Source organism: Symphalangus syndactylus, chromosome 17 (assembly GCF_028878055.3).
Source record: "Symphalangus syndactylus isolate Jambi chromosome 17, NHGRI_mSymSyn1-v2.1_pri, whole genome shotgun sequence".
NCBI classification, from domain to species: Eukaryota; Metazoa; Chordata; class Mammalia; order Primates; family Hylobatidae; genus Symphalangus; species Symphalangus syndactylus.
Window position 1 is genome coordinate 63,783,454 of NC_072439.2, and position 24,774 is coordinate 63,808,227.

Sequence of the window (24,774 nt, forward strand, 5' to 3'; positions counted from 1 at the left end):
GAATAGAAACATTCCTCTGTATTTTTGAGTGACTCAAGAGATATAAATATTAATTTTAATTTTTTCTCTACCCATTAATATTTTAAATGTGTCCAACAGTTTGTGGGGAGTGGGAACAAAAAACACCAGTTTTCCCTGCCCTTGTTAAATCTTTCATCCAATAAATACAAAACTGAAAACTGGAGGAAGAGAGTCAGTTATAATGAGCACATGACACAGGGATATGGTGTAGATTAGGAGGCTGAAGAACACTTCTCTGTGAAATAGGATTTATGCAGAAACTTGTCAGATGTCAGTTGTGGAAATAAAGGAGATAATCTATGTAAAGTATTTAGTACAGTGCATAACAAATGGTATTAGAATACTATAATTATCAATCATTTGTAAACAGTCATTTACAGTTATTGTATCTTCTCTATACCTAGATTGTGAAATTGTTTGGGGTATTGCAGATATTTTCTACTTATTTTAAATCTCTGTAATGCCTAGCTGTCTATATTGCTGTGAAGTGTAGTTGAAAGGGCACAGATTAGAGTTCTTTAGATAAGGGCTGAAATCATGACTTCTGAGCTGTGAAAATGTGCTCCAGTTTGATTGTTGTAAAATAAGAATTATACTACTTCAGCAGATTTCTAGGATGATTAAAAATAATTAGAATTTTGTCTGGCATGAAATAAATGCATGGTAAAAGATACTTTATTAATAATATTATTTTCATATTTATAAGAAATACATATATTTATATAAGGAAGAAAATTACACAATTACATTTAAATGGACACCAGTAATTTGAAATTTATGCTAATTCAGCTGGAGGTAAGGGTGGTTGTATTATTTATAAAGAAAAATCTGGTCTGTGTATGGTGGCTCATGCCTATAATCCTCGCACTGTGAGAGGTGGAGTCAGGAGGACTGCCTGAGCCCAGGAGTTCAAGACTAGTCTGAGAAACATAAGACCCTGTCTCTACAACAAATAAAATAAAAAATTAGCCAGACATGGTGGTGTGTTCCTGTGATCCTAGTTCGTTGGGAGGCTGAGGTGGGAGGATTGTTTGAGCCCCCAAGGTTGAGGCTGTAGTGAGCCATGATCATGCCACTGTACTTCATCCTGGATGACTGAGTGAGACTCTGTCTCAGAAAAAAAAAAGAGAAAAAGTCTGATCAGCAAAAAAAAAGTAAGTGATATTGATATATTGTTGATATCTTAAAAATTTTCCTGTTTAGAAAAGTAATTTTTATCTAGGTTACCAAAAAGTATAAAAAGAAAAAATAAAAATCACCCATAATCTCAGTCTCCAGTTATCACCTGTTTATAGGGTAATGTGTTTCAGGATATCTGATAAATATTTCTATATGATGAGTTATTAACTACACTATTCTATTATTTATTAATTGAAGATGTAATTTAAAAACTTGTACTGAAAAACTCTGTAATAGTTCATTTCTTTGCAGTTTAAAGATAATTTTCTGCATTCTTTGACAAATATATGACACATTTTCTATTATTTTGGATTTGTTTTTAATTTTAATTAGTAAAATCATTATTATTATTCTTTTGTAAAAACTTTGCACTTAGATGATGTATATCCTATTCATTTCAATCTGCCTTTATGTTGTATGGACTTATGTTTTTTAAAAAGTGCATGCTCTGTAGAAAGCAGGGTTAAATACCATGTGCTATAGAAGCATGCTGCTGGCTCTCAGGGAACGGTATTACTTCGGATGATGATTTTTATCTATAATTACATTTCTTTTTTGCTGTCATGAGGAGCCTGATCTGCATTATAATATTTGTTGCTTCATAGTCACTATACAGGAAAAAAATCTTTGTTTATAGTTCGAGGAGAATTTTGAAATTACTGCATAAAGATACTTGAAACTTTTGCCTCACTGAAAAGCGCTAGATGTTTTGAGAAAAATCAATAAACCATATTCCTACCATAACCCAAAGGGAACAAAGTTATTGAGGTTTGAAATAGCTTACCCCCAAATCATAATTCCTCTAGCATCAGGATTTGTGAGTACCCTTTGCAGCTAAGAGCTAATCTTATGGTACTTGGTGAATTATTTTCACTAAGTTTATAAAATACACATAATCTTTGCACATTATAAGGGATGTTCAAATCCTCTCACTAAAAGCACAATGTTTTGCATGCTGTTAATTTTTAAGATGCATTAGCAAATGGATCATGAATATTAAATGAACACATTTATTCTCCCTTTAAAAAACAAAACATTAATTTGTAGTTAGAATAGAAGCTTCGTTTTCTTAGCATAAAGCAAAAGACAGGCAAAATACACATGGATCCTTTCACTTAACTATGAGATAATTCACCTGAAAATTTCCAAATCATTCCAAAAGTTTAGCAGGGCTGTGAAGATCTTCTCTGACATCTGTTATTCACTGTTCACAGCCTCAAATAAGCAATTCCCAACTCTGTTAGCTGCAGAGGTTGTGATGTGACTGGTTGCCAATGGGTGGCGGAGTGACTTCTTATTTGTGGATCATGTGTGTGAATAAATTCTGTCCATTCTGGATATATCTCCCAACTAAAATTTGCAGCCAGTCAGATGCACGTTATCATTAGGTTTATGAGGCTCAAAAGATGATGTTTAAAAAGATGATGTTCATAAAAGCAGATTTTTAAAATAGAAAGTTCTATTTACAAATATGGCATTCTTTGAGAAACAGGATTTGTAATAGACATTTCCTAATTCATAAGAAGTACATATTGCTTATAATTTAAGAATCTGTAGAGGAATAATGAAGTTTGTTTGTGGTGTATTAACTACTTAATATTAAAATATAAGAACAATGGCTATTTGCCTACCACTATTTTGAAACATTGTCTGTTCAAAATTCCAGGCTGGAAAAGAGAAACAAAAATATGTTCAGCAACTCTAATAACCAGATAAGTGCTATACACCTGTAAAGGCAAAGTGCTTTGAGTTCAAGGAGTGGAGATAGAAGCTTTATTATTGGGTGGTAATGACAAAGAAGGGATGAAGGGATGGCATTTGAGTCCATGTTGTTTGAACTTTACCTGTTTGTTCTATTTCTGCTTCACTTTGCTCTTATTGTACCGGAAGAAGTTTATTTTGGCAATTAAAAAATAGATCGAAATGAATTTACTAACCATTTAGGATACTATGTATTTTACTTATTTACCTTGTTTATTTTCTGATGTCTGCCACTACCACTAGATTGTAAACTTTGTGAAGGCAGGGGCTATTGTCAGTTTTTATTGCTGCGACATCCCCAGTCCTTAGCAGAGAGATTGGGAGAGTGTAGGTGTTCAATGAATATTTGTTGAGTAAATGATTAGATAAATTAAAAATAAGTTGTGAAACATTTGCAAAGCCCACCAAAGGGAAGAAATAAACCACCCGTAGTCTTGTCAAAGCATTGGCACCTGAAGGATTATTTTCTGTATATTATTTTTATTATTACAATTGTATAATATAAAACAAAGGGCACCTTTAGATTAGATCAGCTTTCCCAATTCATACTCTTTACTGTAGACATTTTGGAGAGCATAAAAAAATAGGGATCAGAATAAAAGTTATCTAGAATACTATTACACAGAGTAACTGTATTAACATGTTTTTTCCCCATCTTTTTGTTTTTCCTAGGCGAGTCATGACAATTCTGCTTGTTAAATAGTTTCAGATCCATTCACATTTCTTGTACTCTAGTTTAAACCATTGTGAGTCTCTAGCCTCTTGCTTGGATTATTTCAATTGCTTTTTAAATTACTTTATCCACATGCAGTTTTGCCTGCTCTCCATCCTCAGTTTTTGTTTTTACTACCATATGTTCTCTTCTCGTGAAAAATAGAATGATTTCTTCAAAAAACATTTACTTATTTTAGTCCCCTACCTGATACTCTTCAATGGATTCCAATTGACCTTGGGATAAAATCCCTAATCCCTAAAACTCTTGCATGATACAGTTGGTGACTCTGTCTCCAACTTCATGACTTGATCTTCTCTGATTCTTTATGATCTTTACATAATGAACTTGAAGGGGCCAGTTTCTTTCCTCTAGACCTTTGATGAAATATTGACATGGATGAATTGCCCTTATTACCTGCATTTGATTAAATCCTTCTCCTTATTCGAATTTCAGTTTAAATGCTTTACAGTAGGCTTCTCCTAACCACCAAACACACAGCCTGTCATATGGTGAGTGTTGTTAATATTTGTTGCACTGAATTTGTGTTTTCACCACATTCTACATTGTAGACTGCTTTTTAAGGATATTTATCACAAGAATACTTACAGATCCAAGAAGAAAAATAAGATAGTGAGTGATTTATTCTATTTATAACTGGATTATTTAATTATCATTTGCAATTTAAAAAGAACATGACTCAGGTTGTTTAATGTAAGTTTTACAGATGGAGAAAATCACTCAAGTTCTTTGGCAATAAAATGACCATTATGTTGTTTTATGAAGGTTTGTGTGGAAGGAAATCTACTTCTTGTGTAATAAATCACCTAAGAACATTCCATCAATGCAGCCTAGATATAGTTCTAATAGTTTAAATGTCACAGCAATTGTTGGAATGCAATTGCACCAGCCATTGCTTGAGAAAGCAATATTCACTACATGGTTAGGGAGGAGAGTAAGAGGAGATGATTGAGATTTTAATATTAATCAAAAAGGATGTAAAGTAAAAAGAATTGAAAAATATGTCCAAGCCTGTAATGAGGTATTTTTAAAATTTGCATACAGCCATAGCTGAGTCTTATACATATGTGTGATATATACTGAAGGGGGAATAAATACTGAGAAATCATGCTTTGAGTTCTCAGCCTTCTTGCAGTATCCATATTCATGTGACAATGTTCCTGTCAATTGAATGTGAACAGAATAAATGAGAACGATTTCTCCTATCCCTCCCATCCACTCTGCTTTAATGTGGATCATGTGGACAAGGATAGTACCTCAGTGATGGCAAAAAAAAAAATAAATAAATAAGGGAAGAAACCTAGGTCCTGATAATTTTGCAGAGAAGAACAGCTTTGTTAAATCAGACTTTTTATGTGTGAGATAAACAAATTATGTTGTTGAAGACACCGTAATTTCGAGCCTCTCAATTCCATCAACAGAACTGAATGCTAATTAAACATGTGGTCATCAAAAATTGCAGTGTATCTTAAATGAATGTGGATGTGATACTGGGAAGGAAGTAGCAGAAGATGCTGACAGCTGAAGTGAATTGGAATCAGGTTCTTGAGCAGGGAACACCTGTACCAGGTTTCCAGTCTCACAAACTGATAAAAAAATGTAAATTTGTTTTTTAGTCTCTCTGTGGCATTTTTTTTTTTATTTTTGCCTTTTAGAAGCACTTACCATGCTTAGAAAATATGAACCTTCTCTTTATCTATTAATAGATGGCTACTCCCTTCCTTCCTTCCTTCCTTCCTTCCTTCCTTCCTTCCTTCCTTCCTTCCTTCCTTCCTTCCATCTGTCCTTCCTTTGAATGTATTTTAAGTATTGGCAATAGATATTATTGGAAGGATAGAAATAGTCAAGAACTAAAAGAGAAAGAAAGACTTTTCAGTTAAAATGAGACTATAGAGTAGTGCAAAGGGAGTCAGAATTAAACAAGTGCTGGCAGGAATTATGAATAGCCTTGCTCTGCTGCACTGATCAGATTCATATTACTGAAAGGCCTACGGATCCTCTGAGATTAGAGATTCAGGAAGATACTTCCTGTTCACAATTAATTTGGGTAAGAGTGTTTTCATTATCTATCACTCCACAACAAATTACCATAAAACTTAGTGGCTTAAAACAACCATAACCATTATTAATTTCTGTGAGTCAGGGATCTGGAGGGGGTTCTGTTTGTCAGTGTTTACTTAGGATCTCTCATGAAGTTGCAGTTGGAAATCTACTGCTGCTGCAGCCATCTGAAGGCTTGACTGGGACTGGAGAATTCACTTTCAAGGAGGAACATTTACATGGCTGGCAAGTTGGTGTTTTCTGTGGTTCAGGGCCCTCAATTCCTGTTCATGTGGGCTTCTCCATGTTTTAAGTGTTCTTATGGGAATGTAGCTGGCCTTTACCAGTGCAAGCAATCCAAAAGAGCAAAGTGGAAGCTGCAATGACATCTATGATTTAGCCTCAGAAATTACACATCCCATCTTGCGCTATACTCTATTGGTCATACCTGTTACTCCTGATTTAGTGTGGGAGTAAAGTATACAAGGAGGTGACTTGGATGCTAGCTTTTACAAAAAGAGTAACCTAAGAATATCAAGAATCAGGGAAAAAAAAAGAAATAAAGTGGCTGAAATTGAATCCTAGATCTAAGTCTACGTCTTAGGAGGCTTTGTCCTTTTCATTCCATCTATTATTTTTTATACTTACCTCTGATGTGTGTTGAGTGGTTGAGGAAAGGAGTTTTTAGCTAATAAAGCATCAAGTTGTACCTTGGAAGATATCAATAGTAGTAAGATGCTATTATTCTGAAGAATCTGTAAGCAGGACTATAAGGAGTAAAAATTGCCCTCCCAGATGGAACCAAGAGTAAAGGTGTTCTGAATGCTGGAACACTACCCAGAGGTGTTGCGGGGCAATCTGATGGCAAAAATAAAGAACTAGGCTGCATTATCCTCTGGATTCGAGTGGGATTCTTATCCACTTCTAACAGGACTTGTTTTTTTCATAATGGATTCTGACTCTATTATCCTTTATCCACCTACTTTTTTGAACAAATTTGTCTACACTTATTTTGTAGCTATCTTTTTTTTCTCTGATCCTATTGTGAAAATTTTCCCATGTTAGTAACACTTACATGCAATGAGATTTATCAAAAATGCCAAAGACATAGTGGATTATAAAAGCAGGGCTAAATTTTCTCAGCCATTTTACCTGATTTCAAACAGAGAAGCTCTGCTTGTATTCATTTTATATGTTGCAGGTATGCAAAGGAAGTTTTTGACAAAATGGTTTTACTGCTAAAAGGATTAGGAAAATGCTGATCTACAATTTCATTTAAAATAGCTGCATCCTGTGTGTGGATGTCATATAAATTATTAAAACAACTCTCTATTGTAAATATTCAGGTGCTTTCTTACTTTTCTCTATTATAAATATTGCTGTGATAAACAATATTATAACCACCTTTTTTTTGTTTTTTTTTTTTGAGAGGAGTTTCGCTCTTGTTGCCCAGGCTGGAGTGTGATAGTACAATCTCGGTTCACTGCAACCTCCGCCTCCTGGGTTCAAGCTATTCTGCCTCAGCCTCCTGAGTAGCTGGGATTACAGGCATGTGCCACCACACCTGGCTAATTTTGTATATTTAGTAGAGATGGGGTTTCTCCATGTTGGTCAGGCTGGTCTCAAACTCCTGACCTCAGGGGATCTGCCTGCCTCGGTCTCCCAAAGTGCTGGGATTACAAGCATGAGCCATTGTGCCCATCCTATAACCAACTATTTGTACTCATCCCTAATTACTTATTCATCTCATGTCTAGAAGCACAATTTCTGTGTTGAATTATATATATATTTTTGAGCTTTTAAAATAAGTACTGCCGAATCATCCAGAAGTACATCAACCAGGAAGTACATTGCTGTACTTCCACTAGCAGCACTTGAGTGCTGGGTTTTCCATGCCCTTTCCAATGCCAAGTGCTATCATTAGCAAACTCTTTTCAATTTGGATTTTGTTTGTGTAATATTAAAATTATGACTCAAGTTGAATATTTTCATGTATTTCTCATTCATGTGTATATGTGCTAAGTAAGCTTTCTTTTCATTTCCTTTGCATAGATGCTAGGGGAAAAATTGTCATAGGGAATCATTCTTTTTTTTTTTTTTTCAATATTCATTGTCTTCTAAGAAGAACAAAGCCTAAAGAAGTTCTTTCTTTACTAAGTAGATGCTGGGTATTAGGCTATAAATGGGAGAAATTAATAGAGGGCTAAATTTCTCATCCTTAAGAAAAGAGACATAATGAAATAATGAGACAGGTGGTGGAGAAAGAGTAGAAGGTGGTTGGGAAATGAAGGTGATAATAGAAGGATGGGTTGATAGAGAGGATGACATGGGGAAAGAAGATTGGAGGAACGAGGAGGAGGGTAATTGATGTATCCAGATAAAGTTTGGGGATAGCAGTGCTTAAAGGCATCCTCAATTTCCCTGACAGTTCCAGTATTTGTACATTAATCTAGGAAAATTATTCAAGTGCTCTCATTTAGATGATAAACCATATGATTACTTCCTAGAAGATTTTTTAAAGAATATTTACAAAATAGTTTGTGATGTAATTATTTCTGTCTTTCCACACAATTTTCAGTAAAATATCCATCCTTTATTAATGTGCTGTTGAAATGGATCTGACTTTATGATACATGAAATGACAGCATCCTGCTTCAAGGGAGGCATGGGCTGTTCATGGAAAGTCTTTTTGATGATGGCCCTTCATGATATGCTTCTACTCATGTCTCAAACTTTATTTCCAGTCATTTTCCCATATATACCTGAGCCAATGCAGCCATTTTGAATTTCTTATATTTTTCCAGAATTTACATTATTTCATGAATCACTCTATATAGTCTCTCCTGAAAATTCCACTTGTTTCTTAACTGCCTAATGAACTTTTAAGATCCAGATCAGAGCTCCATTTCCTGGCATTCTTCCTTACAATATCAATGCTTTTCCTTACTGCAGCACTTATAACATTGTTCGATTGGTTCACTGGCCTCTGGCCTCCTGGACGGTGACACTTATGTCCTGTTTGTCTTTATTTCTTTCTCCTATGAACACCATGGCTAGCAGAAGATCAATTCAAAAAATACTTACTGAGTGCCTACTATATGCTACCATATATTACTGATGCCTGGTACAGTAGTAGAGTACACCTTCTACTCTTCTACTGCTCTACAGTAGTACCAGGCACCAGTAACAGATGAATCAAGTACAGTACAAGATTACTCAATGTGGTCTAGCTGTCAGTTAAGAGAAAAACATGTAAGTCCATTAATTATCAAATGCTGAATTTGTAGAGGTTTCTATGATACAAGATCAGAAACACATAGAGAAGCATGAATAATTATGGATTGATCAAGGAAGAACACATAGAAGAAGTTACTCTTGGGTTGGTTTTGAAATATTTGTAGAAATTCTGCAAGTGAGAGAGATGGGATGGAGTGCATGTGCACAGGCACTGAGGATTAAAAGAAGTTTGGAGATAATAAGTAGTTTAGTGTTTCAGGATTGTGTGTTCAATACTCAATTTACATGCAGTTTTGATACTGTTTTATCAGGAAAATAATTTTTTTAAAATTCTAAATAAAGGAAGCATCAGGAGCAAAGGTTTATAGAAGTAAAAACTGGGTGTATTAACGGTGATTCAATATGCATTTCTTCTTTTTTTTTCTTTTTACTCTCCTCTCTTGCTGCAGTTTTCTATTTCCCTGCTTCAAGTTTTATTCTTACTTTTTTTTTTCCTCCTGTGCTTCTTACTCCTCCACTCTTCTAACTGGAGTTTGTGCTGAGGAGGAAAGAACAGAGAGACAGCTGGACAGATAAACATGAAAGACACAGAGAGAGGATACGTGCTGAGGCTGCCGTATCTGCCTTTCATCTTTACATAGAAGAGCAGTCATCGCTTTTCATATGTTTCTTTGTGTTTAAAAATTCCTTTTCTTGACAGAATTGCAGGATTACAGACACTAGGTGTCCCTATATTAGATAAGAAGAAAGGAATAAACAATTTATATATACAGGCATACCTTGTTTCGTTGCACTTTGCTTTACTGTGCTTCACAGATACTGTGTTTTTACAACTTAAAGGTTAGTGGCAATTCTGTGTTGGGCAAGTCTATTACTATCATTTTCCCAACAGTATGTACTGACTTCATGTCTCTGAGTCGTATTTATGTAATTCTTATAATATTTCAAATGTTTAATTATTATGTCAGTTATGGTGATCTATGATCAGTGATCTTTGATGATACTATTGTAATTGTTTTGGGGCACCAGGAACTGCACCCAGATAAGATGGCAAACTTTATTGATAAATGTGTGTTTTCTGACTGTTCTACCAGCTGACCATTCCCCCATCTCTCTTCTCCTTGAGCCTCCCTATTCCCTGAGGCACAACAATATTGAAATTAGGCCAATTAATGACCCTACAATAACCTGTAAAGTAATTGTTCAAGTGAAAGGAAGAGTCATGTGCTTCTCACTTTCAATCAAAAGCTAGAAATGATTAAGCTTAGTAAAAAATACATGTCAAAAGCCAAGACTGACTGAAAGCTAGGCCTCTTGTGCCAACCAGCGTAGCTGTGAATGCAAGAAAAAGTTATTGAAGGAAGTTAAAAGTGCTATGCCAGTGAACACATGAATGGTAAGAAAGTGAAACAGCCTAATTTATGATATGGAGAAAGTATTAGTGGTCTGGATAGAAGATTAAAGCAGCTACAACATTCCCTTAAACCAAAACCTAATTCATAGCAAGGCCCTAACTCTTTTCAATTGTATCAAGGCTGAGGGAGGTGAGGAAGCTGAAGAAGTTGCAAGCTAACACAGGTTGGCTCATAAGGTTTAAGGAAAGAAGCCATTTCTATAACATAAAAGTACAAGGTGAACCCACAAGTCCTCATGTAGAAGCTGCAGCAAATTATCCAGAAGAACTGGCTAATACAATTGATGAAAATGGCTACACTAAATAACAACTTTTCAGTGCAGATGAAACAACTTTCTAATGAAAGAAGATGCTAGCTAGGACTTTCGAAGTTAGAGAGCAGATGTCGATGCCTGGCTCCAAAGCTTCAAAGGACAGGCTGACTCTCTTGTTAAGCACTAATGCAACTGGTAACTGAAAGCTGATGCCAATGCTCACTTACCATTCTGGAAATCCTAGGCCTTTAAGAATTATGCTAAATTTACTCTGCTTGTGTTCTATAAATAAAGCAACGAAGCCTGGACGATAGCACATCTGTTTACAGCATGACTTACTGAATATTATAAGGCCACTGTTGAGACCTACCGCTCAGAGAAAAAGATTCTTTTTAAAATGTTACTACTCATTGACAATGTGCTTGGTGATTCAAAAGCTCCAGTGGAGATGTATAAGAAGAGTAACATTGTTTTCATGCCTGCTAACACAACATCCATTCTGCAGCCCATGGATCCAAGAGTAATTTTGACTTTGAAGTCTTTTTACTTAATAAGTACATTTCATAAGACTATAGGTGCAGTATATAGTTTTCCTCTGATGGAACTGGGCAAAGTAGATTGAAGGATTTGCCATTCTAAATGTTATTAATAGCATTAATGATTAATGAGAGGAGGTTGAAATATCAAGAGATGATTATAATCCCAAAAGATACAACCCTGAATGCAGTAATTCTGATGTTGAATTCAAAGGATCAAAATCTCTGAAGTCTAAAATCCTGAAAATCACAATCCTGAAACATCAAAATCCTGAAAATATAATTCTGAGAAAAAAACTTCAAAAATTATATAATTTTATTGTGAATCAGACAGCCTCATTAACTAGAATTGGTTCAGAGAGACTCACTAAAAATGATTCCACTTTACACAATAAAATAGGCAATAATAACATATAGTTTTGCAAATATAAACACTCAAGTATATTAATGACACTTGCATGAATATAACAGTTCTGAGTGGTGAATCATATTCATAAAGAAATAGGTAAAAAAGGGAAATGAATAAATTCATATCAATATGATTGATAGTTGTGTGCACTCAGTTTTATAATTGCAGCCATTGGAAATACTGTGATGAAAAACCTAAGTCTTTAAACAAGATCAATGAAAAACCATGATGGGTCACCACTACATATGCAGTCACCCGGAGAGCTGAGATTTTGAAAAATTTTATCCTTCACAAATGCAGATGTACAAAAAGGACATCTCTTCATTTACTGAAGAAGTTTCAACATTTTTACATACATGCAAAATGATTACACACAGGCAATATTGTGATAATGCACTTTCACAGAGTAAAATTTGCAAAAAATGTATAAAACACATTCAAATGCTCTAAAAGTCTCCATACAATTTATACCTCCAATACTGGAAATTATGGGAAGACAAAATTTATAACATAGCAAATTGTAAAAAAGTAATGCTGACAATTAAAAATAGTGAAAAATAGAAAAAAGAAAAAGAAACAAAAACAACACCCTCAAAACTAAAAAGAAAATTCAACACATGAAAAAGCATATTATAGGGATAGATTTTGGGTAATTGCAGAAGATAATCCATAAGAGCTGGCAGATTTTCATGATCATTAACTGTATTTTTAAGTCTTGCATCACAATGAATAGCTTTTTTTTTCTTTTTTCTTTTAGGATATGGCTGTCCTAGGAGAATAGTTCACATTCACTTTCTATGTGGCACCACTCTCTTTGAAATTCTTACATGATTCAATATATACCAACGTGAGCATTCCCTGCGAAATTTTCCATCTTTTGTGTGATGCTTCTATGTAGTTTTGTGTATGTGGATATCCATTCCACATGCATTCATACACAGACTGCAAATATAGCAGAAACAATATTGGTGATATAACAGCAACACCGTTGTGTAAGTGTATTCTTATTCTATCATGGACATAATTATTTTTAAGCCAGTCAGTAACTTTGCTGGCTTTTTCAGGCAAATGTGGCTTTAATTTATTAAAAACTCCTGGAAAGTCATTAGGTGGAAGGAATTTCAATGTAGGCAAATGATCACTTTTAAACTGAGGTATTCATTGTTGCCATATCACGCGGCCAAGCTACTCATCTGAACTTTTCACCAAATGCAAATAAAAAAATTATAAGATAATAGTTCCACCTAACATGATGTGACTATCCTGTGACAGTTATTTGGGGGTTTTTAGATGATAGGAATTTTAGACTTTAGAGACTTAGACTTCAGAGATTTTGATCATCCAGGATTTCAACATTTGCGATTAAGCATTCAGGACTGTGTCTTTCAGGATTATCATCCAAATTCAAAACATCAACATTAACAGTAGTTTGGAGGAAGTTGATTCCAACCCTCATGAATGACTTTGAGGGATTTAAGGCTTCAGTGGATAAAAATCACTGCAGATGTGGTGGAAATGGCAAGAGAATTCGAATTCGAAGTGGAGTCTGAAGATGTGACTGAATTGCTGCAATCTCATGATAAAATTTGAATGGATGAGGAGTTTCTTCTTATGGATGAACAAAGAAAGTGTTTTTTTTTTAATGGAATCTACTGGGGAAGATGTTATGAACATTGTTAAAATGAAAACAAAGGATTTAAAATATTATGGAAATGTATTTGATAAGGCACGGCAGGGTTTGAGAGGATTGACTTCAATTTTGAAAGAACTTCTATAGTAGGTAAAAGACTATCAAACATATCTCATGCTACAGAGAAATCTTTTGTGAAATGAAGAATCAGTTCATGTGGCAAACTTCCTTGTTGTCTTATTTTAAGAAATTGCCGCAAGTCGATAACAACTTAATTATACATTTAAAAATAACTAAGAGTGTAAATGGATTGTTTGTAATACAAAGGATAAATGCTTGAGGGGATAGATACCCCATTTTCAATGATGTGATTATTACGTATTGCGTCTGTATCAAAACATCTAATGCACCCTATAAATATATACATCTACTGTGTACCTACAAAGATTAAAATAAATTTAAAAAGAGAAAAAAAAATGTCACAGTAACCCTGACCTTTAGCAACCACCACCCTGATCAGTCAGCAGCTATCAATATCAAAGCAAGACCTTCCACCAGCAAAAAGATTATGACTTGCTAAAGGCTCAGATTGTCATCAGCATTTTTTAGCAATAAAGTATTTTAAAATTAAATTTAGACATAATGCTGTTGCACACTTAATGGACTACAGAATAAACATAACTTTTATGTGCACTGGGAAACTAAAAATATTTTGAGATTCATTTTATTGTAATACTTGCGGTATTGCACTTGTCTGGAACTGAACCTGAAATATCTCTGAGGTATGACTGTACTTACCCTTATAGGTGGTATTATATAGTCATCAGGAGTGCAGACTCTGGAGCTAATAATCTTCTTGGGTTTGAATCCTAGCTCTGCTACCAATGAGCTATGTGACCTTTGGCAATATACTTAATTATAATATCAGTAAGTACCTCATAATTTTGCTTCAAGAAAAATATGATATAATTCATATAAAGTACTGACGACAGTGCCTGAAGTAAAAATACAACAAATATTAGCTATTATTATCATGATTATACTGGATGGATCATTTTATACATCAGAGTTCTTTTGGATAAACCACTGGTCCAGGCTATAAATGAACATGTCCAGTGATAGCAATGAATTCCTCAGTGACTTGGTCCATTCTGTTGATAGACAACTAAGTTGTTTGCAAGTTTTTGCTTTTATTATTGTAATAAAACTTTCTAGAGTTAATAGTCACCTACCAAGAGTAGGCCCTCGCTTTGTCCTTTAAATATATTATTTTTATTCTCATAATATCTGAAAGCTAGGTACTGTTTTTCTCCCCTCCCAATTAGAGAAGCAGACGTTAAAGTAGAGAAATAGTTTGTCGAGAAGAAGATAAACTCTCATCCTTTAGTTGTAGTCCTATTCTCTGGCCATGATATGAAATAAAATCAAAGTTATCTCTCTGCTTGAACTATAGCCTCCACATGTCCCTTATAATCCCCTCTGCAATGACCTGTGCATTGAGATTTAGCTTTTGTTTAGACTGCCCATGAACTTAGAGCGTCCTTTTTCCTCTCTTCTCTCTCTCTTTTTATCTTCTCCATCCTTTCGGTACCATTTCTTACCTTTTCTATAAAGTCACTGCTCATTGTTTTTGGCATAGTGCCTAGCCCTTCAGTGAAATAATAGCATGTGAAGCCTATACCGCATTATTTTGATTTTAATTTAAATGTATGATCATTACTTCCTGTGATTTTATGAGTTAACTTAAAATTGGTTTATAAATTACTTTCTGGTGTAGACAGTGTTTTATAATCCTGTATCTGCTGTCTTCATCCCCCAGCCTCCTTACACATATGCACTGCACATGGATTTAGTAAGATCATACATTTTACTCATATATTTATATATTTTTTTCAATTTTGCAGACATTCAAAAGTTAAGTAAAATAGGAGAAAGACAGCAAATAATGAAGAATCAGAATAAATGATAAAAAAATCACAGAAGGAAAATAATCTTTTTATTTTAAACACAACCCTTGATTGATTACTCCCCATAGGCTTCTACTCCCTTATGATTAATCTTAATCAATCTTGGTTTCCATATCTAGGCTTAAGTGTCCCTCATTAGGGTGACATTCTAGTTCTTTTCTTTGTGGGCCGTGTTTCATGCTACCTGTAAGGCCTCTTTATCGTGTATACATTTTCTGGTATACGCTTGGATTTTTTCTTAGATACTCTTATATTCTCTTGGATATTCTTTATCACGTATACATTTTCTTGTGCACTCGTGTTTTTTTCCTTGGATACACTTGTATTTTATTGAATAATATTTTTGTATACTCTTCAGTGGTAAGACCAGTTATAAGGTATGCATTATAGAAGAGAAAGTGGCCTCTGGGACTTAGGATAATATCTTAGGTCATTGAGGGTGAAGTGTGTCTTTATCTCGACCCTAGTAGATGGAGGAAAAGGAGAAGAAGACAAATTTCTTGTGAAGTTCTAGATGGGAAAATGTTTCTTGGGGAGAGTCTTTTGGCCAGTCTTTTTGGGGTAACGAGGAAGTATAAAAACAGTAGTGGTGGGTAAATGTTAGATTATGGACATCCCATAGGCTTTTTGTAGTTTTTTTCTATGTGAAATTTTATTAAAAATTAAGTGGTATAATAAAATATTTACTCAAATATATAAAGGTGAGATAATATCAAATATGGGCTACATAAGGCAGTGTGCAAATCTGAAAGCTCTATTGGCGTATCATCTAGGTCTAACGCAGTGTTATCTGGGTCTTCAGCAGTGTGGATTTTGATAGTTTCAGGTCAGTCATAGATGACTATTTTCCAAGATTGGTTTGAACATTCTCTTTTTTATTAAGCTTTTACAGGATTTGTTTCAACCTATAGTTGGATAACTCTTTATTTTATTTCACTTCTCACACCTTCACTTGTGGTGTACCCTTTATATTTAAAGAAAGCCCTTAAAGCAAACATATGAAGAAACAGAGCCGCAGAGTGACCAAATTGCTTTTACAAAATTACCTAATTGTCTAGAGACTCATACAGCAAGAATCCAGTTCTTCTGCCTTTCAGTTAAGGAATTTAAAAGGCTTTCTAGGTTTTCAAGGAGAGTTAATCTTTAAACTCAGCCAGAGGTAACATGAGGGAGATTCCACAACACACATAGAAATACAATTTTTAGGGACGTAGCGTAGTTCCTGCAGCAATCTATCCCAGGTGGAATGAATGTGTCACTTAACTTGAGCAAACTGGAAAAAAAATATGGTTGGTTCCCACTGCAGGACTTGCATGACAATAAAGAAGGATTGCTGCTAACAGAGAAATAGCTTTCATCTATCACCAGAGGAATGAACGCGACGCTTCTCAGATGAGCTACTGATTTTCCCCTTCCATCATACATCTTACTAATGGTGGATACCAAGATGTTTCAGCAGATGCAGTGATATTGGTAGATTATTAGGGATAGCTTTGTCCCTTCACATTTTTGAAATTTTGAAAGGTCAAATGAGGAGACTGACAATCTGGGGTGATAAAAGATACACTTTGTGGAAAACATTTAGCTTTTGAAAGCAGAGATTCTTCATCTGTCTTGATCATTAGTCCCTCCCTGGACAATATTTCTTAAGTCATACATTTACAAAAATGTTTATGTAAAGACAAAAGGTCCCTGTAATGAAGGTGGTTTAATATCAGATAACAATAGCTGCTACAGTTGTATGATAATAGCTATTGTGGATTCCTTTTACTTGTCTCAGTTTTTTTTTAACATATAAAATCAGTATTTCATGGTGTAGTGATCAGGTATAAACACATTTTGTAAATGTTTCTGACAGGCTTAGAGTGGGAAACATTAAATTTTGAGAGTTACATTTGCTGTGTTAGAACTAAAGTTGTGACACTCTAGAGTGAAATGGCATTGCAGATCAACTTGTGCTCCCCTTGAGGAATGGGCCCTCAATCTTTGCATGATAACATAGTAGGATTAATCGCTATCACATATTAACCAGGAAGGTCAGCTGCTGTGTCAGGCACAAACTGAATTTGCTTGTGAAAGTTCATTATTTACATGCTTTAAATAATGTGTCTCTCTTATATCAAAATAATTTTTTTCTAAAAAAATAAATTCAAGGCCGGGTGCGGTGGCTTACTCCTGTAATCCCAGCACTTTGGGAGGCCAACGTGGGCAGATCATCTGAGGTCCGGAGTTCGAGACCAGCCTGACCAACATCGAGAAACCCCATCTCTACTAAAAATACAAAATTAGCCGGGCATGGTGGTGCATGCCTGTAATCCCAGCTACTCCGGAGGTTGAGGCAGGAGAATGGCTTGAACCCGGGAGGCGGAGGTTGCTGTGAGCTGAGATCGCACCATTGCACTCCATTCTGGGCAACAAGAGTGAAACTCCATCTCAAAATAAATAAATAAAGAAATTCAATAATCATTTGTAGAGTAACTATCATATGCAACAAACCATGCCAGACATTTGGGACATACTGGTGTTAGAATCTTAGAGCTTAGGTTTAAAAATTGCCATTTCTTTGATACATTCCTTAATACCCAAGTAGGAATATGTTCCCACAGCATGACTCGTAATGTTGTTGCAGACCAACTTCATTCTTTCTTATATTATTCTTAGTAATTTTCATATCAGTCTCTTCTCCTGAACTTCTTGAGGAAGATATCTACATTTCTCATAGTGCATCGTAGTGCTTTGATTTAGCATGTGAATCCAATAAATGAAATAAATATGATATTTGCCTAGTAAGAGAAATAAAAATCTGTGAATGGTAGAGTTGCATCATATACAGGTTTAATTTATATAATCAGAATAGCCTTAATTCTGAAGATGTCAGAATGTTCGGATCACAAAGCAATGTTGATATGAAGTAAAATAGTAAAATGTTGATGGCTGGCTCTTTTTAAAATCTGAGGTTTTTTTGCATTTTATTATTCTTAATGGCAAAAATCAATAGAATTTGGCTGAGTTGTGACAGATGCACTGTATTAAGAAACTATAATTTGTTTTAAATAGCTCATTATTAGCTTTGTGATCACAATTTTAGATAATGCATCATACCTTTTTCTTTTGTACTTTAATACATAAAATCAGGAAATATTTCATTCCTAAGTGGTTTAACAACTTTTACATAGCTTTTTCTTTTGTTACTGTTGCAACAAATCTCCAGTGACTTAGAGTTTTTTGAGTCATTTCAAAAATGGGTGTTTAAGTCTCAAGACAAATATTTTAATATGTAGTTTCCTTTTTGGTTTAATTCACAGGCTGTTATTTTTGTTGCATGAATTAGTAACTCTCTGAAGAACTGATGTAAATTTACATGCAGAGTTTAGTTCTACTTTTTTCTGTTTTTCTTTCTCTCTGGTAGCCAGGTGGGAAATCAAAAATCTCATCTCATGAGATCAGCTCCCATTAAAAAACGTAAGCCCATATCTGCTTGAGATCCTCATAGCTTCACTATTACAGAAATTGGATTAAAATGCCTGCAACAAACAGAAAAAGATAGTCTCGTTTACTTCACAGGATCATTAAAGATTAACCCAGGAACAAGGTGAAGACTTTTCATAGTTCTAAGGAGGGCAAACACATTTAAGTTAGTCTATAAAAAAAGCAATAAAATACATTTTTTCCTTAGAATAGTATTTCTTTCTATTTCAAAGAAATGCTGTCATTATATTTTTCCTTGTTGGAGCTAACTTGTTTTGATTTAGGTAGAAATATGTGTCATAAGTAGGAGTAAAAAATATTTATCAGATACAGTCTATTTCGATGGAATCACTATGGGCTGAAATATTCTTATAAGCAATACATTTTTGTGTTAATATTAGAGACAGCCATAGAGATGATTTAAAAATTACTTTAAAAAAGGGAATAGAAAGGAGCTGCTGAATAACATTTAAATCTACTGGACATATTCTTAATAAGATATGTGCAGACTGAATTTTTATTTATGGAAAATACTGAAAATTCACTGGACAAATTTGTTATTTAAAAGTCATCTATTCCACAAATATTTATTGTGGAACCTACTATGTGGCAGGCAGTCTGTGATTATATAGAATAATTGTATTCTAATGTGAATCATTTTGTTTAAATGCTCATATTTGAGTTTAATAAGCTAGACTTTCTACAAGTAATTTAAACAAATATTGTTACGATATTATATTTGTTTGACTACATTTGTAGTCAAAGATCGTGAGAGTGAATGCAATGATGTTAATAAATACATTTTAAATTTTAGATGTATAATTCTTCAATTTGAATAAATATCTCTCAATCAGATTCCTAGATTAAATGAACAATTCCTATTGCTATCCCTTGAATCAAAGATTTTATATTATGGCTGAGAGGATTTAATAAAATCTAGGTTGTATCTTGTAAGACAGCATCTAAATCTCACAAAGTATTATCTTCCAGTTGACACTGTTACTGAGTCTTTAAAAAATAATTTCAATATTCCATAAGACCAGGTATTTCTGGGACAGAAGACCAGCAAATCCCATGAACACTAACCTATTGCCTTATTTTTTTCATTGTAAATTGAGCTTTGTTAGTCAGAAGTAATATTGTTTGGGTTAACTTGACAATGACCAGACATCCAGTAGTCAACAGATGGTGTTGCTGGCAAAGCATGGCAAGCAGAGAAGGCAAATCCAAATCCAGAATAAGTGTTTATTCCAGTAAGGAAAAATCCACTGTGGATGAAGGGCTCCAAAATAATCAACTTGCTGCCAAGTGACTATCTGATCTATTCAGCATATAAGAGCCTATATAGCGTTCAGGGATGGCTGCTATTGCTGAAAAGTTACACACTCAGTAGTGATGATAGCCAAACCAGCACTGGTGAGGAGAAGTCCATTTGTTGAGCCTATTTAAAACCCCTTATGACACTATGGCTGCTATTTAAACAAGTATGTTGAGTAAACATTACTGGGACTGGGGGATAAAAGCCTGACTGGCATCTACATGTTAGAACAACTTGTTCCCCTAATTATTGAGAGCATCCTCTTCAGTGGGAACTTTCTGCTACACATTTGCATAGGACAAAAATACTTTCAAATTCTAAGAGTTTTATCCAAACCTCTTTGTCTCAGACCATCTGGTCAAACCATTAGTCATTGCCCTTCAATTGTTCTTCATGCAAGCTCTCCTTCCAGGAAAAGTGGACCACAATACGTACTGTGCTAGTTATGCCCACTGGGAGGATTATCTTTTCATCATCCCTCGGCATCACACCAAGTGGGGCTGTAGGGCCACAGCAGTCCATTTTAAATTAGTGCCAACATATTGGGCAGAGCTTTCTATGAACCAGGCTTGAAAAGTTTCATAAAGTAGTCGTAAAACATAAACTTTCCATGTGGTCATGGGAGTGGGTTGAGGAAGTGATGACACTTCAGTGAGAATAACCACAATGAGCAATAGACCCACCTGCTCAGGAAAACCACTTGTGTCCTCAGGAACTGCATTTGCTTATAGAATGTTGATGGATATGCCCAACTTAATAACTTGAATGTTCAGTGCATAACAGGCAGCTCATGCTGTGGTATGTCCTGGTGTATTAAGGTCTACTATTCGGCCTCTAATATAAACCAATATACAGCCATTAAAGACTAAATTCTAGCCAAAGAAAACATAATTCCTCTTTAACATTTGAGTTGTGGTTTTCTTACTGGGACTTAATTTCTACAAAGCATTTGAACTGTCATGGACACTTCAAACATCATTGGATCTGTTGGGCCATATGGGCTAAAGATTTCCTTGCACTGAAGTCTGTACTGGCTGGAGAGCCAATCCTAACTGTGGCTCCATTTCAAGTTATTAACATGTCAGGTTATTTACCAAATGGCAAACAGCAGCACATAAAACACGGTTTATGAAGTTTTTCCCGTTAAATTTTAATGAGAACTGGCAAGTGTCATGTCTGTTTCTTAGAGGTGAGAATTTCAAGGTGCAGAAACTAGTTTTCAACTGCCCCCAGGCTATTATATCCCCCCAGATTTATGGGAATAGCAGGCTTCTAAAATTTCATAAGATTGCTTTTTCAGCCAATAGCCTCCATGTTTTTTCATCACATTTAAACTGCTTACTTCTTTTTGTTTATCAGGACCTAGATATATGATGTTCACTGTAGTGGACAGCATGATGTTCTATGAAATGATAAGAAAGGAAAGTCTTTTACATTAAATTATGACAGAGAGCCAGATAGTTTATTTAGCCCAGAGATAAGACAGTGAAGGTTTACTGTTGGCCTACCCCAGAATAATAAATTGCTTCTGTATTCTCTATTTATTGGAATGGCAAAAATGAAATATTTGTCAGACCTGTTTTATGGACTAGCAGGCAAGCAGGGCAGTGTTTATTTGCTCTCCAAATGAGGGAAAACCTTGGATAACCGCTGCAATAGGAGAGTGCCTGGTTAATTACAAAATAATCTTTGTCATTCATCTGGGAGACAATTTGTGGATGTTTTCCAGTTACTGAGTATATCTATTTCAACCATACATGTTGGAACTGGATTAATAGTCAAAGGATGTGTGACAAAGTATATTTTCCCTAAATGGATACAATGCGGGTTTCACGTGTTTTTTCAGACCCTGCTCTCTATCAAGAGGTAAAATCTGTATTTCCCACTCCTTAAACTTAGTCAGAACATGGTAACTGCTTTGAGAAATAGAATGTGGCAAAAATTTACTTATTGTTTCAAAGCCTGTGTTAGAAAAGCAGATACAGCTTCCTCCTGGCTGTCTCTCTTTCTTGGGATGCTTGTGGTTGGAACATAACCACCATTTTGTGAGGAAGCCCAGTCTACATCCAGTGGCCACATTTAGGTGCCCTGGCTAACAGCTCTGGCTGAGTAAGGTTCCTGCCAACAGCAGCATCAATGGCCAGACATGTGAGTAAATAATCTTAGAGATGATTCTAATCCTCACCTTTGAGGCACCCCAGTTAATGTTAAATAGAGCAGAGATGAGCTTTCCCTGCCAAGTCCTGCCCAAGTGGCAAATGTATGAGCACAACTAATATCACTGTAGTGAACCACTCTGTTTTGGGACAGTTTGTTACTGAAACAGATGGGATAAGAGTTCTGTAAGATCCACTTGAAGTGGTCTCTGGTCGTAACTCAATTTTTTTTAACTAATTTTTAACAGTAGTGGACAGTGCCTTTGGGGATTGTCTGAGTTTAAAGCTAGTATTTCATAATCCCTGAGATTTCTGTCTACATCCTCTTCCCCAGTGCACAGTTAGCCTGGTTACTGGCTGCAAATCCCTTTGGATATGCTATACAGTAAGATTTACAGTAGGCACTTTTGATGTTTTCGTAAGGAAATCCCCAATTATATATTATTTCACCTTATGAAGGGTACACTAAGTCTGTGAACTGACTCAAGTGAATTGAACATCTACTTAGATTCTAGGGACCTAGTAATCGGACACCCACCTCAAAAGATACCTACAGGACAGATCGTGCTGATAATCAAATTGACTCCATTGTTTGTTAACATGACCATGCCCTCATTTCTTTTTCTGTTTACAAGTTACTACTTTATCTGCTACCCAAATGGTCCATTATAACCTTTGCAATAAAGAGCCCGTTTGAAAACCACCATATCCATGTAATTTCCCAGCCAACAGAGAATAGCCAACTTGGTATTTTAATTTTTTTGAGATGTGGTCCTATTAATTTTTATTTCTTTACACATTTTTTGAAATGGAGCCTCACTCTGCTGCCCAGGCTAGAGTGCAGTGGCATAATCTTGGCTCACTGCAGCCTTTACCTTCTGAGCTCAAGTAATCCTCCCATCCCAGCCTCCCAAATAGCTGGCACTACAGTAAAGCACCATGATGCCCAGCCATTTATTTTTATTTTTATTTTTTTGTAGAGACAGGGGTCTCACTATGTTGCCCAGCTGGTCTCCGACTCCTGGACTCAAGTGATGCTCCCTCCTCAGCCTCCTAAAGTGCTGGGATGACAGGTGTGAGCCACTGTGCCCAGCCAGCACTAAAAAAAATATTGGTGCTCTCCAACGCAATGCCACTCTCAGTGCCTTCATGAAGGGCTTGTTTCTGAGCCCTCTGAAGTGACATGGTTTGGGTTTTATGGAGATACCAGGGAGGTGAAGAGTGGGTAATTCCATGATTAATCTACTTCAATTTTTCTAGCTGCCTAAGATGTTGGTTTCCTTCTACATTATACCAATTATTCCTTACCCCTTAACTTTATTTACCACCATGAATTTATGTTTCATTCAACCAACCTGGCAAACATTTAGACCTCTGTTTGGCTGTCTAAGGAGGTACAGTAAATCTCTGCTAAGAAATTTAGCTTACTTTAAAATAATTTCCTTTCATTATTAGTGTAATGTCAGAATCCATCCTCACACGTATTCTCCAGGTCTTTACTAATATAAACTAGCAAAATTTTGCAATTTCCTGGTGAGTAATGTTTCTCCACCTGGGAGTGAACATGTGGTTGCTCCTGCATCCTCTCTACCCCAATGGAGTAAGAGGGTCTGACACTGATCCTTGATCTACAGATAATGAAGGGTGGTGTGTGAGAATTCACTTTCTTTTATATGATGAGGGTGTTGGTTTAGGGTGTTAACAGATTGACAGGTGTTTATATAGGGTACCACTGCCCAGGAGAAAGGGAAGAGAAGTTGCTTCCACTGGTAAGTGAGGCTATGTAAGAATTGTAGATCTGGAGTACTCAGACATTTGAATCCTCTCACGTGAGTCCTTTCAATTTTCAGTGCTCTACTCCTTCCCAGTCAGTGGTCTGAATTTCACCTAAGAGACCTGGCAAGCATTTATATTCAGTTGAAGTCATTTGACAAAATTTAATTAATTTGATTACCTTAGCACTGTAACTACAGGAGACAAATACTTTTAGCCTAGTCATAGAAAATTCTCACTGTACTTTGAACTGAGAATTTGGGATTTCGAGCTTATAATATCCTCTTTTTTGGTAATTCTTTAGTATAATTAGAAGTTTACTGTTTACCCTACAGGGTTTGTATTCTATATGTCCTTCACACTGTTCTATGGCAGTGGGTACTCAGTCCTCTGAAGCCAGCTTTTAGCTCATCCTTCATTCCTGTTAACTGTAGGTGATAATTTAATTAAATGTTCAATCACCGTGTTTTATGGGCTGCTAGAGGCTGGATCCTTACTACTTCCAAATCCAATCTGCCCATATAACAAATCTCAAATTTCTATTTTCTTGGGGATATGGTATTTTCAGCCATACCTGCAATTAATTCAGTATCTGTCAGGATTCTGGTTGGAACCAAAAGAAATTACTTAGCTTGTTTAAACAGCAAAAGAATTTGTTAAAATATATTAAGTGGACTACCTAGCCTCTAGGAAGGTTAGAGATCTAGGCTGTGAAGCTGTACAGCCAGAGAACATATACACACAATACTAGAATGCTGCTTCAGCAAATACACCACTGCTCTTGCCATTGAGAGATAATGCAGCTTGCACTGTACACACTGGATGTAATAGAAACTGTGTTCATGCTACTTCCCAAAGTTTGATTTTCCTCTTACCAT